Below are 20310 nucleotides of genomic sequence, written 5' to 3'. Positions count from 1 at the left end.
ATGCAGAACTATTTGAATGAAAATTCTTCCTTAATTATCTTGTCTTTATATTTTTATTCAAAGTTTCTGTTATAAATTCCAACTTCTTTGTAATCAGTAATCACGCGGTATATATCAATACAATCAAGAGTAACAATACCTATAAAAGACGCGTTAACGTCCCTTCCTCCATCATATTATTAAAAAAAAAAGTTAAAGAATTTATTCATAGTATATAAAAAAAAAACTGTGTTTTTACTTCTACCTCTTTAAAAGAAAGAGGAGAAACAAAATTGAAGTTAAGGTGAACACACAAATTTTTAAAGTTTTAGTAGTCAGTCGTGTTTATAGTCTTCGGTTATTGTTGATATTACTACTAACACCTTTCTTTCTTCATGTACATTTATTTATTATATTGAATGAAGTTCAGTTTTAACTTGTGAAGAAGAAAGAATACTTATAATATTATTATTATATTCATTGTACAAGAATTCAGAGTGAAAGAAGTAATAATTTCTTTGCGTGGCTTCAACACTAGGTCAAGTTTAATAATATATTCCTCATAGTGTTTTTATTTTTATTATCGGTATGTATTTATTATTATTATTTTTTTTTTAAATTATTATTATTTTTTCCTCATTTTGTGATTAATTATTTAATCTGTTAAAATAATTTTGGTAATTCTCCGATTACCGTAATATTGAAATTGTGTCGCGTCTTAATTTAAAAAAAAAAAAACCAAAATATCTTTGACTTAAGAAAACCGGAATTATTTAGGTAACATCCATTATTTTGATTAAATATTTCGTCTTTTAAAAATATTAAAAATAATTTTTCATAAGTTTTTTGTTCAAAATATCTATATTTTTATTTGGTTTTATAATTAAAATTCTTCATTTGTATCGTTAATGTTCTAGTAATAATTTGTAAATAAATAATAGAAAGTTTTTATTTAGGACGAAATCGGATTACTATATGCTTATTATTTACTTTAGTTTGTTATTAATTTGCATAGTACTAGATATAATTATTGTCACTATTCCCTATATTTTTTTATCTTTCTGCCCCGCGACTTAAAAAAAAACTAATTCCCTTTAAAAGCGTTGAAAATCAATTCTCTGGAAAAATCTCCCACTCAAAAAATTTTCGCTCTGTTTACGCGATGTTTATTATACGATAAATAGGTAATTGCTAATTGCGTGCGCAAAATTTTCTTGCACACAATTTTTCGCTTACGATGGGCAGTTAAATAAAAGTGTTTTTTTTTTAATAAATACACTTGAGGGTAAATTTCGCTCTAGTACGCAATTGACAATTTTAGAATTTGTCGCACAGCATATTATTTTAAAATAAAAATTCCTCGTTTGACCTATTATGAAGTGTTTAAAAATTCATAAAACTGCATTTTATCTGGAAATTAGTTTGTTCATATAGGCGGTATTCGGCGTAATTTAGAGTATAATCTGTTTCGTTGGAAAACTAATTGCGAATAAATTTATTTTTTAAATTCGTAGCGCAGAGCTGCGTTAGCTAAGCGAATCCCCTTAGAGATTGAAAAAATGACACATTTAAAATCGAATATTTTATTTATAGTTTTCCAAGAATTTGTATTCCGAAAACTAAGCATCTAGAGAAAAAATCACACGAGTAGTTTTTGCTTAAAACTGATGAAAAAATACAAAAATATTTTTTTTTTTAAAAATTCAAAATTTTGTATTTTTTGGAACCCCCATCCCTTGTTTACCTGTCGATATTTCTCATCAACAAATTCGCTAATTACTCTATTAAAAGAATATAAATAAAACCTTCTTTATGGGATGGTCGGCATTCGGACAATATAGATATACAGATATACATACAATAAATGAGAATGAAATCTAAGTAGAAAAATCCTTGAATGTTTTTTGATTCACTGTACTTCTACCGAGATAAGCAAGCCTTCGTTAATTATGTTATTTAATAATTTGAACAGCTTAAATGGCAGAGCGGTCTAAGGCGTTAGTCTTTGACCGTTTGACTTCTTAGACTTAGGTTTCAAATTCGAATCCAGGCAGTGGCAGTGTGAACAATTATAATTAATGGGGGTAGAATTGATCACATTGTCGTCGCTTGGATAAGAACGAAGTAACCGATTCCACCCACATCATAAATGTAATTGTAAAAACTAATGTAATTTAATAAATAAAGACTAACAAATAATGATGTGGATGGCCTCTGTGATAAGGCGTATGTCAGAAAAACGAAGGTTAAAATCCATTATTATTATATTATTAATAAATTAAAAATATTTCGACTAATATAAAAAAAAATATTTATAATATTGAATTTTATTAGGCTAGTGTTCATTTTTTGAAACAAGCAATCAGTTTTTCTGGCACCCTACGAAACAGATCCCTTTTCTGACATCCTAATAAAACTTTTTAGTTATTGTTATTTGTTTTTGATTTATCTTCGCAGAAAAATAAATCGATTATTATTTAATTCTGAGCTGACTGGCTTTCTCAGTGTTGTTAAGGCTATCTGAGGTTCATGTTTACGCATATATAAACTTTTGATTTGCTGAAAACAATTCCAAAACTCGATGCGGTGTTTTAACAAGTACCTAATAAATTTTGCACTTACGAAAATTAACTCTGTCGATGCCAAAAAATTGTCTCCAAATAGGTCACAATTTTATAATTGACTTGCAAATGAATCGTATACAAAAATTACACCGCGATATGTCTTCCGCGAAAAATTCGATCTCAAACATATATATAGTAATAAAAATTTTAATTTTAATAATTACCTACAATTAATCAAATAATCAAAATTAAATATTTTCTTTCGATAAATAAATTAAGAAAAATTTTATCTTTCGACTATTAATTTCGTTTATATAATATCAATCCCTAATACGCATCTTTTCTACCTAGAATTTTACTCTTTATTATTTCTCAATTCTTATTATTATTCAAATGAAAAAACGCGTTGAATTTTTTACCAATAAATTTATTTTTTTTAATCATGTTAATGAGATTTGCGTAGGTGAAAAAAATTGAAAACACCATTAGTTTCCTTGTTTATGTTAAATTGATTTTTCAATAAAATTCTTAGTAACTTTACCATAAGTTTTCCAACAAGAAATTTATTTTTGTTGAAATCTGATAACTTAAAATAGATTTTTCTTTAATAATTTATGGATTTAGAATAAAAAATATTTAATAATTTTAAAAAATCTATGAAACGTAGTAATGTTTTTTTCCTAAAATAATTCCTATTTATAATATGTTTACAAAATGATTGATTAATTTTTCCGCCAAGAACCTGAAAAACTACTATAATTCTATTTGTCTAGAGTTGTCAAATAAAATAATTAATGTTTTATACTAAAAAGAAAAGCAGTGATCCAGTAAAATTGCTATAATATAATTTTTTTTAAAAACTGATTATAGCTTAATTGGCTTTAATTTTTCCTTTGTTTTAACTCGTAATGTCTGGTCGCCTGCCTGTCTGTTGAAAAAACTTTGGATCGATTTTTAAACCTTTTCTCGTGATCGAATCGAGCGAGTCTAAATGCCAGCCGTATGTAAATACCAGCGTCTAATAATATTATAATAATTATTATATTTTATTGGATATAAATTTCAAAATTTTCTGGTTTTTGAAAGATTAATGATAATGGGTGTGAATTAGAAATATTTTAAAGTAGAACTATTTAGAAATAGGTAGTTTTAATTTAAAACATAAAATTTAGTTCCAACGTTTATTTACGAATTAAATTTTTATATAAAATTTATATAAATTGAGAAGGTAAATTTTAATAAAATTCTTATTTATTGTTTAAAATTTTATTTTTTCTAACTCTTAGTAACCTTAACCTTAAGAATAAAAACAATTTTGAAAATTTACTATTTATAATCATTATTTGTTTGTTAATCTATTTAAAATAATTATTTGTTTTATTTTTTTACAAATCATGCATGCATGATTAATTTATGCTTCTTTGGTTATAAATTTTGTAGGATGTTGTAGTTTTGATTCGATGAATTGTTGTATCGAGATAAAATGTAAAGTAGGCGAAGGTGAAGCTCACCTAGGCTCAGAATTTATTTTTACCTAGGATCAGAATTTATGGTAATTATCTCTTTTAAAAGCACTGTTATTCCTTAACACTATGTATTTTTTAGAGAATTTAAATGCTAAACAACTGTCGTTAAAAGCGTGTGACTCATAGAATATAATTTGTGAGCCATGGTATAACATCATTTGTACCATGGCTCACATCTTAATGTACCTAGAATCACTCCCCAATTGTATCTAAAGGCGCCCTCTTCAACATTGAATCGTTATAGTTGGCTCTGTCAGATCATTAAAACATTTAAACATTAAAAAAACACTGCTCGTTTCTCTAACCGGGATTCATTACTCTGAGCGTCCAGAAATAGCTTACTTAATAGATATTTTCAATGACTCTAGGTAAATCTTCTTTTTCTCCAAGAGAGAAGAATTTTCTTATTTGAATGAGAAGATAAATAATCTCATACCCGACTAAATCGATGTACCTTTTTTAAGTTTTTGGAAAATTTCGTGCAACGTACACGCCAAAAATTTTTTTCCTTTATTTTCGAAAACAGGAACATTTTGTAAATTTTAAGCTGAAAGTGTCATTAACAATTTTTCGGGTTCAGAACCTAAAAAGCGGCGCTCGTTCTTAGTATTGTTGGACTACCTAAGGACTACGGCAAAACAAATTTGTAACTTATACGAAGGTACCGGTGTGATAGCTTTATGTATCTTGATTTTTATTTAACGGTCTCTAATCGTTTTACTTAAAAAATCTAAAACTGTCGTAGAAGATTTTGTAAAACTCAAAAATAAAAAAAATTGAAAAAATCTCTGAATTTTATATATTGAAAAAACAAAAAATTTTGTTTTGCAGATCACTAAAATTCAATTGAATAAGATAAAAAATTGCTCTTTATTAAAACATTCTTAATTATGAGAGAAACATAATCTTAGATGTGATAGCTCGATAGCAGAAATAGTGGAAAAAAACATACTGGGTGAATACACTCTTTGAACTTCACATTTTTTATGAACAACATAAACTTTTGGTGGCATGCAGAATTTAATGATTCAATTCAATAAAAACAAGTGAAAAGAAACAATTGACTGAGTTAATTGTTGAAATACCATGCATAGTCAGTGTTGATTTCTTTATCACATAACACATACAAACATGTGACACATACATAACTGTTAATCAAGTATAGTACATATTATAAAATTTCCGCCTAATTGGCGCCCTCACGGGTAAACAGTGAAGTTTACGAAAAAATGTTTCAAACAAAAGTTGTTTAATTTTTGATAAGGAACATTTTTTACATTTAAACTTTTGTTCTATCTCTAACAGTTTACAAGATGGGTCCTACGGACCCAAGACCCAATTGACCTATGATGCTCATTTAAGAACTGACCTCACTTTTTACGTCCTGAGTACGCTGTAAAAATTTCAGCTCGATATCTTTTTTCGTTTTTGAGTTATCGTGTCCACAGACGGACGGACGGACAACCGGAAATGGACTAATTAGGTGATTTTATGAACACCTATGACAAAATTTTTTTCCTAGCATCATTATTTTTAAGCGTTACAAACTTGGGACTAAACTTAATATACTATGTATATTTCATATATGCATGCGGTATAAAAGTTTACACCTCTTACGCGAACTTAACAATTTTACATCTTTTTGCCTAGTAAAACTTATATATTATACAGTGTGTCGCATTTAAGATGAAGACGCAGTCATATTTTTGTTATTTATAGAAATATTGATTTCAAATTTTGTACCGTCATACAGGGTGATAGGTTACATTTTTCAAGATACTTTATCGAAATCTGAACTCTAAACTCAGCCTACTACAAATGGACAATTAGGACCGATTCCGAATTTTTATTCTAGCGTAAGAGATGGTTAGAGATATCGAAAAAAAAACTACATATTAGAAAAAGTTGCTTAGAATTTTCCAATAATAATTTTTCGATGTCTCTAACAATGCCTGACGAGTGCAGATTTTGATTAAGTATCTTAAAAAATTGGACTTTGCAAAATCTCAAATCGATTCATATAAATAACGAAAATATGAGGGTGTCTTCATCTTAAATGCGACACACTGTAAATCTCCACAACTATTTGGAATTAAAAAAATAGTTTATAATAGTATTAGATTTAAACAAGGGACATTAAGGAAAATTTTGCAGGATCGCTAAATTTCCAAGAGCGGAAAAATTTGGGAAAAAGAAACGTTTATTTCTAAGACTTCAAGTTTTCGTTAAATAACGAATTCGTACACTTCTTCTATGCGCATTGTACTGAAAAGATGAAGGATCAATTTTTTTTTTTTTTTAATAAAGACGTTTAAAAAATTTGTATACAAAATCTAGTAAATAAAATATAAGTAATAAATAGAAATATGTATACCGGCGTTTTATTTAATTTGAAGTAAAAATTTCATTAAAATTGGTTCAGTAGTTTAGAGTTTAAATGTGACACTGTGATATGTAAACAACCGCACATTAACTTTTGTAATTTTTGTGAGCGAACTAACATTTTACAGGTTTATTAATTTACAAATACACTGTACAAAATTTTGGCCCGGGCATCATTATATTTTGTAAATATCTCCATTGTAGGAAAGCACTATATCGATCATGAGCGAGTTCATACTCCGATTCTTATTTGACCGATTTTCAAGTGCTGTGCCGTGCCCATCACCTTTTTTGAGGGATTGTTAGTTTAGCTTTCAGACTTTGGACCACTTTGTGGTTGGATAAAACTCTGTGAATTAGATAAAATTTATTACGATAAGCTCATGTTGTATTATGATTAATTATTATTTGTATAAAGGTATAAATTATAAATGGTTCAGTGAGTGAGACCAGACGAAGGCAATTTTTAATCTGATATAAAATATTCAAATCAGTTCCTATTTTGTTTGTAAATTTCGGTGTTGTAAACATTATATTAGTTTACATTTTTGTTTTGGCAATTTTACTTATCATATTCATACATTTATTATGAATATAATGATGTCAGATGTATATTTAGCCGTGACATTGCGTAAATCCCTTCCTTACACTTTAATAAGATTTCCTCAACCATAAACTAAATAGCGCCTAATATTAATATTTGAAAAAAAAATTATATATCAAAAAATTGCTCCTAAAATGTTCCTTCAGAATATACAATTGCTCCACTTAAATAATTAATAGTTAAATAGTTATTCATAATTAATAATTTTTACTTCCGTTAATATTTAAAAAAAATCAAGATGGCGTTAGTGGGGCGCTAGAACAGGCCTGATCAGTCAGCCGTTATTTATGTACAATAAATAAATAAATAAAATTAATTTATGATTTCCGTGGTATTTAAATGAATTTATAAAAGCTGAAAATTGTTATACAGCTTGTATATTGCATATAAATAACAGTTAAGACAGTCACTTAGTTAAACACTAAAACAGAGCTGCTCAGTCAGCCCTTAATTTGAACAATTAATAAATAAGATTCATTTATGATTTGCGTGGTATTTAAATGAATTTATTAAAGCTGAAAATTGTTATACAGTTTGTATATTGCTTTAATAAATTCATTTAAATACCACGGAAATTGTAAATGAATTGTATTTATTTATTGTTCACAAATAAAGACTGACTGGACAGCCTTGTTCTCACATTTAACTGGATGAAGTATAACCATTTTCAGCTTTAGTAAATTCATTTTAGTACCACGTAAAACTTAACCGTTTCGATAGCGTATATCTGACCCCTGTTCTATCGTTCGCTTGGCTGACCGCAGTATGTGTGTGTACACAACTACTATAACCAATCCTCAAATGATCAGTTTTAGTAAATTCAATGAATTTTTTTGTCTGGCTCCTAATCCAAAATATGTAAATGTAAATTGAGATAATTGGAATTCAATTTTTTTAATTATGAATAACTAATTATCTATTAATTATATAAGTGGAGCAATTTTACATTCTGAAGGAGCATTTCAGAGCTCGTTAAACATATCTCGAATAGTTTGTCTAGAAATTAGATTTTTTTCTTAGAGGGATCACTTTTGGATACCTTTCTCTACTTATAAAGTAATGAAATACAAATATTTATAGTAAATGATTATTAAAAGGCCCCAGTAAACAACCCCCCCCCTCCTCATCCGAAATGTAGTGATCATACAGGCTTAATTATCGAAGATTTTATTTGGTAATTTAAAATAATTAAAATATTTGATATTCAATCCAGAAATTGTTAATTAATTTCCTTTTTGCGTGACCTTAATAACATACCATTAAATAAAATCGATTTTATCATTTTTATAAGAACAAAAAAAATGTTTAACAAAAAATTAATATTACAAGTAATTTTTCTCACAATTTTAATTTTTGTAATTAAATGAATACATTAGAATAATATTTTAATTAATTTGTTTTATAAGATGTAATTAATCATCAAAATTATCTTTATAAAAATATTAATAAAATTGTATATAGCTTCTAGACCACAACAATTAATGGCGAAATTTCGAAGTAAACAGTCGTTTATCAAACAAATATAGAAAATAAAGACATCAAAAATTAATCGACAGCATTTTGTGAGGTCCTTTGCAGGTGCCCCTTCGTTCTCCACGTTCTCCAATATTACATGAGTTGGCTGATATATTGTGTGTCGCATTTAAGATGAAGACACCCTCATTCTTTCGTTATTTATAGGAATATCGATTTGAAATTTTGCACAGTCATGCCAGGGTTATGGGTCGCATTTTTTAAGATACTTAATCGATATCTGATATAACTTCAAACTCATAGCTATTACAACTTGACAAATAGGACCGATTCTAAATATTTGGCCTAGCGTCAGAGATGGTTAGAGATATCAAAACAAATTATTTACAAAAAGTAGCTTGGAATATTTTTTTAGACCCGTATATCGATTTTCATGACAAGATTCGCAGTTGTAATTTTTTCATTATTTTGATCTACATTCAAAATTATTACAATTTTATTGAAATATTTGTATACTTAACACTATTAAATTATCAATTTATCCAGTTTTTACATTCCATAGTTATAAAATTGAAAAATAAACAAATAAAAAAAATTAAAAATGCAATATAGGTATGTGAATTAAAAATATTCTAAGCAACTTTTTAAATAATTTTTTTCGATATCTCTAACCATCTCTGCCGTTAAGTAAAATATTAAACTCGGCTCTGTCAATTTATAGTGAAAGTTCAGATTTTGGTTAATTATCTTAAAAAATGTGCATGACTGTGCAAAATTTTAAATTCATATTCCTATATATTACGTATAAAATATGAGGGTGTCTTCATCTTAAATGCGGCGACACACTGTATGTAAATATCAATTTATTAATGATTTGTATATAAAAATGCACATAAATTTCATTTACCTATTCTTGGCACGCACATTGCATAAGAACTATTTTCTTTAGAAGTAAAATTCGACATTATTTGCATAATTATAGAAAATTGTTTTAAAATTTTTTGTATACTTATAAAAATATCCTTCATCGCGAGTATTATGCAGTAGCCGATCGTGAAAATTTGAATAAAATATACTTTTTATACAAAAAAATTTTAAATAATTATATAATTTTAATTATAATTTAACATTTAATAGTTATTAGAATTAATACCACGATACTCGAAATAAAATTGTATATTAAGAAATTATTATGAAAAAATATAATTAAAAAACATACAACAGACTTACATATCGATATAAGGATGAATTCTTGTTGACTTCGAGTTGAGACATAGTTATTGAAATAAATACCACGATATTCGAAATAAAATTGTATATTAAGAAATTCTATTTAAAAAATACAATTAAAAAACATACAACGGACTTACATGTCGCTAAATATCGATATTTCGATTGCAAAAGCAACCATCGTCAGTAGCTAAATTTATTCATAAAACACATTACAGCCATTCTTACAAATTAATAGGTATGTATCTGCTGGGTAGACCGATTATGAGAATGCATGGATGCGCTTTTTAAGATGTTCGAAAAAAAGCCGTCATTCGCTGTATTTTTTCACATTGAGAAGTAACTTATAAAAATAAAAACTTTCTTAAAATAAAAACTTTCGACAGGATGACAAGAAAGCGTGTTAAAAAAATAGACAACGGCGTTTTAACGAAATTTTGATATAAAAAACCATAAAAATTGTATAAAAAAACCATCAATTTTGATTTTTGTTGACAGTTGGGGGACATTGTTTATGTCTCAGTTCTTTTTAAAAATATACGTAAATGTAAAACTTACCTAATGCGTAAAAATTTTACGCATTATTAATTTGTAATATATTAACATATATTTTACGGTAAAATATATGTTAATATATTACAAATTACTATAGGTATTAGTCAGAGGGTTCACGGTCTTCAGGAAACTCACGTGTTTATGTCACAATTAAATTTGCGCTTATTTTACCTCTATATACAGGATGCTTTTTTAAAGTTGACATATTGTTCAAACTCGATAAATAAATTCACTCTGATTCAAGTCTGTCAGACATAAGATGAACGCTTGTTCCCCTAAAATATTTTTTTTATAAACCGAATAGTTTCAGACAGGAATTTATAGCAAAAATCTAGCTTTTTGTGCGTTTTTTCATTCAATTTGAATTAAAATCTTATCTTATATATTTAAACGAGCAATTCTTGTATATATATATATATATATATATATATATATATATATATATATATATATATATATATATATATATATCAACGATCTTGGAAATGGCTCCAACGATTTTCATGAAAATGAGTATGTAGGGGTTTTTTGGGGCGATAAGTCGATCTAGCTAGGTTTCATTTATCAGAAATGTCCTTTTATCCGTCTTTTCATGAAAAATTCATCAGACATCTATTGGTGTATAGCGTAGTTAATGAAATACAATGCAAATTATAACATAACAAAAAGGAGGCGTTTGAGTAGTCTAAAGTGAAAAATATGACTCTTGCTGACATCTATTGGCGAATAACCGAGCAAAGCTCGGTCATCCAGATATTGGATTTTAAAAGAAAAACAAACCACTTTTATTGGATTTATTGGAAAATTTTTTTCGAAGAGTGCCTAGGTTAGGTAAGGTTAGAGTGACTATCCTGGGATGGTATACACTTAGACCATAGGATCCGTTTTGGATCTGAAATAGGATTGGCCATCCCCGGCCACTACTCTATGAACCATTTGGAGCTGTTTAAGAACAGCCGGAAAGGTCGTCAAAGAGAAGCTGGTTCAAGTAAGTCCATCTTCTCATGGCAAGAGCTGGGCAGTGACAGAGAAAATGAGACATTGTCTCCTCCTCCTCACCACTGTGACAGCTCCCGCAATAGTCGTGATACACTGCCAGGCCCAGGCGTTCAGCATGCCTGCCGCCCAACCAGTGTCCTGTAATAGCCGCAACAACTTTGCGAATAAAGACCCTTGGAAGTTATATAAGATTTTCGGAGCGCCTACGATTGTCCTCAGACCATATCTGCCTTGGTAGTACCGCAAGTACATTCCTCCCTCCATCTAAGATTGGCCTTTTTTTAAGATATCCTCTTTGAGGAGCAACTTGCACTTCGCAAATAGAACTCCCGGGCATTTATTGATACTTGTGTCTATTTATTGAAGAGTGCCTAGATTTCGGAGAAATAATAATACGAAATCACAATTTTGATATGAAAAAACAATTTTGGTTGAAACTTTTCAACCATCAATATGGTGCAATGCGGTAAGCGATAATAATAATGCCTTGCCACATTTCTTTGAGGAACAGCTTTCCGAAATTACGCTAATTTTCTTGACAATTCTATCTAGGCGAAATTTTGCACTGGTCAATGTGTTTCTAGACAGAGGTTGTGCGAGTTTATTGAAATCAAATGTTTTCTTATTGAGCAGATACAAAAAGGTTATTTGATAGGTACCTATAGGTTTAATAGGTGTTAGATATTTTCTTTGTAAGGTTCATTCATATGTAACGTGTGTATTTTATTTAAAATTATCATATTTATTATATAAAATAATTGTTTTGTTTTGGATTCGAAAAGTAAATATAACTTATCAAGCTGCAATTAATACATCAATTAACTTCAATTATTATCAAATGAAACAATTGTTTTAGGTTCAATTCACTGAAACTTTTATTATGGAAATTGTTATTTCTTCTTGATTAAGACTGTTCGAGCGCTAGAACAATTTTGGATAAAAGGCTTGTTTTTTTTTTTATACTAAGTTGGACTAAATCAATTCTTAAAATTTTAGGGGGATTGCCCGATTATTTAAATAAATAAATGACTTCAAAAGTAGGCATATTTAACATTGGTTTTATGGGAAAAAGGTAGACGGATGGATGATGTTTCCATAGATTTCTCCAAAATTAGACGGTGGAAATTAAAAAAAAAAAACTATTTAAATTAAAGTTAAAACAAATTTAAAAAAATATATTTTTTCAATTTTGATGGTGAATTATGTTATAACTTGACAATTTAAGACGAAAAGTAAAAATATAATTTTTTGATATATGGATTAATTTTCAAAATTAATTTTGAAATTTTTGTTAAATTATTTAGCTTACGATATTTCGAAAACCAAGGCAGATATCGAAAAACTTTATTTTTATTTTTCGTCTACATTCATAAAGTCATAACAAAATTTATCATCAAAGTTGAAAATTAGGTACAAATATTTTCAACCCTAAGTCTAAAATTGCCTTGGCGTACGTATACTACCTACCTTAATAACCCTATTTCTGATACGTTTACCATTTTCATTGCTGATTAACTTGTTAGCAGTGATTGACGACAATTTGATCACTATAAATCTAAATACTTAACTATAAAAATGTGGAAGAGCTGAAAGAGTATAATATCCTTTTTTTTTGTCTTGAAATGTCCCACAATTTATCTAAAAGAGAGCCATTGAGAGCACAATACATATCAAATTGCATGATGGTACCGCAAAATTGGCCCTTTTTCTAGTGACCTAGTGTGTCAGCCTAGAGTTTCTTATAAGCAGAATTTTAATTAAGATATTTTTCTTGATAAAATTGTATAAAGTAAATAGAGAGATTATTTTAGACATTCTGGGTATCTAAAACGATCCTTCAGGTGTGAGTAATACGATTTTTCGTTTTTTTCCTGATCTCATCTTTTGAAAGCCATGATCAGCACGAAGAAGTAATCACTGGCTCTTTCACAATGTTTAGTGTCTTCTTTCACAGCATCTTCATGTCATAAAGTTTTTGTTTTTAACCCCTGGCAAAAAAAACGGGTTCTACCTTTGTGTCAGTCTGCGATATCGTAGCTTCTAAACGGATAAATCGATGTTTGTTTGTTTGAAAGGTAATTTGATTTGAGTGTTCTTAGCTATATTTTAAGAAATTCTGCTCAGCCTAGGATGCTTTTTACTTATTATAAAATTATGAAAATTCAACTATTATATAGAGAGATTGTATCCGGAGTTTATTTAAATTTTTAATTTAATTTTGCGATGCTATCCTGATATAATTTTTAATGATTTTTTCGAACAAGGTTTAATTTAATGAATAATATTGTAACATCCAGAATGGCCATTTTCAAGATCCAAAAACAACGCTAAAAGTTTACATAGATTAATTCGTTTTATTTTTTGTTTTGTAAAATTAAAAATTTTTTAGTCGGTCAAAATTACATTTAACTGAAAAGTTAAAAATAATTTTTTCTTATAATTAATCCAGTTAAAAAAAATTACATACGGAAGTATTAATAACAATAACATACCGCATAGAAAATAATAAATAACAATATTAATTTATATATTATTTTGCGAATATCAGCAAAAAAATAATAAAAAAATTAAATTTTTTTAGGTCATAATTAATTTATTAATTTATTATTTCAGTTTTTAATTTTTTATAGTTCGAGAATGTTTGTTTTTTTCGTACATTAGTTTTTGTTTGTATTGAATTTGTTTTGATTTTTCTCCGAAAATTTTTTTGAATTGCGATGGCCAGGTATGTTTTATTTCTAATTTCAATTTGTATACTAAAAAGTATATAAATCTGTTTCAAAGGGGAGGGGGAACATGTTTTTAAAATGTAAAATTGACTTTAATGGGAGACATCATGACAGAGTTTGTTGGTTTTATGGAGGGCATCATGTTCTAACGTCAGATGGGACATAGTTCTTCGGGTTGCTTTAATAGTCAATTGAGATCGTGAAAGGTAATAGATGGAATAACACTTTAATTAAGAAAGTTGATTCTCATAAAAAAACTAACTTTTTTTTAAAATTTGAAACATTTTTTCGGTAATCGTTAGATTTCGTAGGAAATGCGCCTTAAAAATATGTCATTATTGCATTTAATCGAAACAAATACGCTAGTTTTAGAAAAAAATTTTAAGCAAAAGTTATCAAGGACAATGGAAGCCATTCACCCGTGTTAATAACTTTTTAGCCCAGGTACTTTTTCAAGATCAAGAATAAATGACCTCGAAACTATGATTTCTGGTCAAAGTCATAGAAACAGGTGAATGTCCTCTAATGCCCTTGACAACTTTTGCCAAAAATATTTTTCTATAGCTACAATATTTTCTTTCGATTAAATACAAGAATGACATATTTTTAATTCGCACATATTTCGAATTGAAAATGCTATTCTATCTGTTACCTTTCAGGATCTTAATTGATTTGTAAAGCAACCCGGATACCTTGGTTCAATCTGACGTTAGAACATGATGTCCCCCATCAAACTCTGCAACTTTATTTAAGCTATTTTTTTAATTGGTTAACTACAAAACGATCTATCAGCCATAATATATTAAAATGGTTCACCCTGTATGTGTTCACATCATGTCTAAGTATTATGTACAGTAACATGACTGTTGTCATAAATAGTATATGCAAATATGAGCGTGTTTTAATGAATTTGATTAAAATGGCTAAACTATACGTTAAGATACATATGTAGTCTTTTATAATACCTCTTTCTTATACACACTGCTTAATGTATACATATGTACTCTCTCGTACTCGTGGGAAATATACTATATGAGAAGACGTAAATTAAACAACCAGTTTTTACATTCATTTGATTTACTGTAAGATAATTTTGTTAGATCATAAAGACTGTCTGCTTACGTCAATGTTAATGTCAAAATTTTTATTTAAAATTATGCAATGGCTAATATAATATTAATAGTTAAGATTTTTGGCCAATAAATTATAAGAAAAATTATATTACATATTATATTTTAATACATTGATTATTGACATTAAATGATACTTAGTTCAGATTACCTAGTGGGTTTTTATGACAATAATATATAATTAAAAAAAAAAAGTCAACTTAAATAAATTACGAATGAAAATATTTTCATGGAATTATTTAATGTATTCAAAATATGTTGTTATTTTTAATGGAATTATTTCTGAATACAGGATGTTCCGTCATGATAGATTTCGGATAATATATAGTAGCATAAAGAATAAGCCTGAACGGAAAAGCTTTTAAAATTTTTTGATTCGATATATAATTACCTAACGAAATTTTCGTTAATTTTAATTGATTTTACGCTAGAAACATTCGTCAATTCCTCCTATACCGGGTGCCTCATTTCATCAAGTTTTTTAATAGAGGATTTTTGAAATAAACGATGATGAATTTGACCTAGATTTGCTATCTCTTTTTGCTATGTCAATAGAAAACCTGTGTCGAACCGGATAACCGGTAAGAGATAGACAAAAGTTTGAAGTTGAAAATTTTTCTTTATAAAATAACAAACAACTTTTGTAAGAAACATTTTTTAAATAGAACAAACTTTGTTATTTGAAGTTTTTCTCATACCAACAAGTGACTCTTTTATATGAGTGTACACATTTTCTTTTTCCTATCAGTTCAGAGCATAAGTTGGTTTATAAACAACCTTGCAAGTCCAGTTAAAATTATGGTTTCTTTGAGATATCCCCCTGCAAGTAGAACAATTTACTCTTAGGACCTTTTTTCAAAAACTCTTCGTTGAAGAAATTTTAGGAAACAGTATTTTTGATGATCAAAGAAGGAGTGCTCTTTTGGCATACGTTTATAAGTAGTTAAAAATCAATTTAACAAAAATTTTTGTCTCATAATTTAGTCAGATTAGAAAGTAGTTATCGAGTTAATGGTGATAGCTATCTAATGGTATAGAAAAATATGTCATTATTCGGACATTATGAGGCCACGCATATTGGCTCTCAATTTTGAGCATATTGATTTAAAAAACAAATCGTTAGTAAATGTCGCACTAATTTTATAAACTTGAAGCTTCCTATCTGATAATACTTCTGGAAAGCATCATTTTCCATTCACATTATCAATATAGATTGTCTGTATAATATCTGATTAGTATTTTTTTTTATCTACAAAACATTTAATAATTTGAAGGACATATAAAGAAGATAAATTATTTAATATATATTTGACGTGCGTTAATACGTTAATATACATTTCATTAAAAAATTTGTAATTATATTAAATAATCGATTTCTAAGTAAAAAAACAAGTTAAATTGATTTTAGTATTATTGTATTGAATAAATGGTTTAACAATAATGGTTTATCTTAAAAAAAAAATTTAATGATCATCAAAGTTTTTCATGTTTTACACCTTATTACAAAAAAACGCTATGCCTATAATGAATAAATTTGTGGATATTTCCATTCGATTTTTAATGACGCAATTAAAATTCGTTACTTGTATGGTAATAATCACTTTAATATATCCTGAAAAGTTTGATGATGTGATCAATAATCATTTAAATTTCAAGGATACATGTAATCTGATCATCCATATTTATACATTCTTTTTGTAATGATCAAATTGTAGGAATACGCACAATACTTTCGATAGCAATAAGCCATTACAAATTATATTTTTGAACCGATACACGTATACTCCAATTTTTTAAATCAGTTTCAGATTTAGAAAAACTTCTTTTAAATAATGCGATTGTAATCGAAATGAACACGAAAAGTTAGCCGGTTATACTTTTGGAAACGTAATACTTATTTCATTATATCAAGCATTAGTTAGTTTAATTCAACTATTCGCACCGTGCATGAGTTTTATTGGAGGCGTTTCCCTGGTAACGATACACTGCTTTAATTATAGAATTGTATGGATGCATATATAATTGTATGGATTGCATTTATGACTTTCATTGAAAATTTAATATTATTGTCTCACAAATTTAAATAAATAATTATGATAATTTACATTTGAAAAACAACATTTGTGCAATTTGATTTCTTATTTTCATAATTTTTAATGCATTAAGTTTAATTTATTAATGTTTTTCATTTAATTTGGCATTCACTGTAACATTAAGATGTAAAGAATTGCAAATTAGTCATGACAGCCTCCTTTTTCACCAAAATTTTTCACTCGAAGCTCTGGCATCGATTTTATTGTCCCTACCATGACTACGCACATAACGAATACGACACGGAAGATTATTTCTAAAAAGCTTGACTTGAACAAAATTTTCTTTCACGAATAAATGGAGGGTTATTAGCTGTACATTTTAAAATTGTTTCGTAATGTGCAGAGTGTCTAAAAAATACAAAACAAATAACCAATTCGTTTTAGAAGTCACAATTTTCAAACGAAAAATTGTTGGTTCTATTTGGATAAACTAGAAGAGTATGAAAAACCCGTCTAAAGAATTCTAGAGGCAAGAAATTTAAAAAAAAAAAAAACTAGCATTCTCCCAGGCTCGGTTCTAGAATTTTTTCCGGAGGGGGTCACAAGATAAAAAAAAATGCTTTCACTTGAAACTTGTAAACAGATGTAAGTATATAAAGTATAGCTATCCAAATATAAAGCAAATAATAAACAAGTCAGTATTGTGTAAGAAAATCAGTGAATTTTGTTGATTCAGTCATTTTTAAATTCCAATTTTTCCAGAAGTGCAAAAAAGTGAGTTAATTTTGGTCGCTTGGTTAGTTTCCGTTTTTTCAGTTTGCAAAAAGTAGGTTTTGTTCGTTTTGTTTTTTTTTGTTTTTCAGTTTTTACAAAAATTGGTTTAGTTTTATTTTTTGAAATGTGGGCTGTTTTGGGGGGGGGGGGAGGTCAAGACCCCTGTGACCCCCTCACCCTTGAATCCGCGCCTGCATTCTCCTACAATAAGAATCATGTCGATCCGTTCTTCTCTTGAATAAACTTTCATTTTGGATAATAAAGTGAAAAAAAAAAAAATTAAAAAAGCTACTAGAGAAAAAACGAATAACTGAACTGCGAAAAATATTTTGACTTTTCAAGTAAACATCTATAGTTGACTTCGATTCTGAAAATGTGCGTTTCGAAAATACCAGTTCGATTCTGAAAATGTGCGTTTATCATGAAAACGTACACAGTTAGCTATAGGAAAGTTGATGAAACCCTGTGCTGTATTTGATTTAAAAAAAGTTATTATCGTTTAAAATTTGTAGTTATTTAGGTATAATTTTGGGAAAACCATGTATACGTACTTTTGCTATGACGGGCTTTGTTAAAAGCTATCCCGCTATTTACCTGATAATAATGATCAAATCCTCTTGAGTTTGTATTACTTATAAAGTGATTCCGATTAAGAATGCGGATAACAAAATTTAATTAAATTATTGAATTTATTTAAAAAATAGTTACATGCATTATATTTTTTAATATTTCATCGCTTTCACTTTCGTAACACTGAAATTTCTATAGGAAATCGAAAAGTCAGCTAACCGTTGATTAATAAATTCAAAAAAAAAAACTACGAATTGCATTGACCTTGAACTTTAATGCAAAAACTGCTTTTGAAATTTCTTATTTTATCCTTGAACTACAAAATTAAAATAAGTAGTAAAATTTCAAAAAATTTTAAGTTGTCCTTGAACTACAAAATTAAAAGTTTAGCAAAATTTGAAAAAAAAAAGTTATTTTTTTCTATAATAAAGGGTAAGATGTAGTACCTACCTAAAGTCAAATGCACCTTGAATCATTCGTAGTTTCTGAGTAGATATTGATTTCTTCTGGACAGCAAGTAAGGATATTTGATCAGAATGTAGGTAGGCTGAAGACTTTCCATGTAATTTTGTTTTCGAATGTACTAAATAAATGGCTGATTGTCCATTTACAAGCTGTTAGTTTTAAACAGTGCGTTAAATTTTGTGAAGGTAAAGTTTCAAATACGCAAAGTGATTTATCTTGAATCGGACAACATATTGTATCTTGAATCTATGATACTACTATAGATACATTATTCTATGATACTGTTCCTTAGAGCGATCTGTAATCTTTTAATGTTGAAGAGAGGCGTCTTCTGCTACAATCGTTGTAGGTGATTCTGGAGCTGAAGTTAACTAAAATAGGTACTAATGATTCACACTTTTTTTTATCGATATTTGTTTAATATTTAAATTCTCCAAAAAAAAAGCATTGTTTTCAGGAATTACAGTGCTATAAACAGAGATAATTAATTTCGTTTGGAATATTTTAACGCTAAGCTATAAGATACACAGCAAGGTAAATTTTATTTCTAGGTACAACACCTTTCCCTATATTGTATTTTAATTTAAAGTGCCTACTCATGTGATGTTATTAAGTATTATGTGATTGGCTCTACATAAAGTAGAACGTTAACACACATAAGTGAAATCAGAGAATAAATAATAAAAAAATATAGTGTAAAACACTCATTTATAATAACTTCTATACATACGGGTGATTTTTAAAAAAGTTTGCACCCTTTTAAAAACGAAATGACAAATAAAACAAGTGAAAACAGACAGTTGAATTATTGAAATACCCTGTATAGAAATTGGTCAGTTGATCTCCCCCCTAAATTTTTCAAAATTAATTAAGATTTAGTTCAACTTCATATAAAAATAAATTGGCAGTACATAGTCGGTGTGGTACTGAAGTCGTGTGAGTGCGACCCCTGTAGTCCACACGAGTGTCTTCCCAGAGGGGAAAAAACATTAAAATAAGGTCTTGTTAGCCTTCATAGATTATTCTTCGAACATGTACTGCATCTTATGCTGGAACGATGATTATCTCCACAGGTAAATGATCTGTTTTATCCACTTTTCAGATTCTGTTTATTCAGTTTTTTCCAGTTTTTTTATTACCATTAAAAAACGGCTCAACTAATTCTTCTCAAATACTCTTCCAGTTCTTAAAATACGCGTCGAATAAGCCCAGTCACGTGTGAATGTCATAACTGGTTCGCGAGATAATCGAGGCGAAAGAATTCAAACGAACATACGAACATACGTACACACGCACA

At 28.2% G+C, this 20310-nt stretch overlaps 1 protein-coding gene across 1 annotated transcript in view; it reads left to right on the top strand.

The window, feature by feature from the left end:
• The first annotated feature begins 357 nt into the window (after positions 1 to 357).
• LOC123298085 (fatty acyl-CoA reductase wat-like) overlaps positions 358 to 20310 on the top strand; it is a 37754-nt gene continuing 17801 nt past the window's right edge. The window contains exon 1 of the mRNA XM_044879989.1: positions 358 to 565. The gene's annotated coding sequence lies outside the window, so the exon portion shown is untranslated. The remainder of the gene's footprint in view (positions 566 to 20310) is intronic.

The sequence above is a fragment of the Chrysoperla carnea genome, chromosome 4, assembly GCF_905475395.1.
Source record: "Chrysoperla carnea chromosome 4, inChrCarn1.1, whole genome shotgun sequence".
Taxonomy (NCBI): domain Eukaryota; kingdom Metazoa; phylum Arthropoda; class Insecta; order Neuroptera; family Chrysopidae; genus Chrysoperla; species Chrysoperla carnea.
The sequence above is the reverse complement of the archived record's forward strand: the minus strand, read 5'-3'. Positions and strand labels throughout refer to the sequence as shown.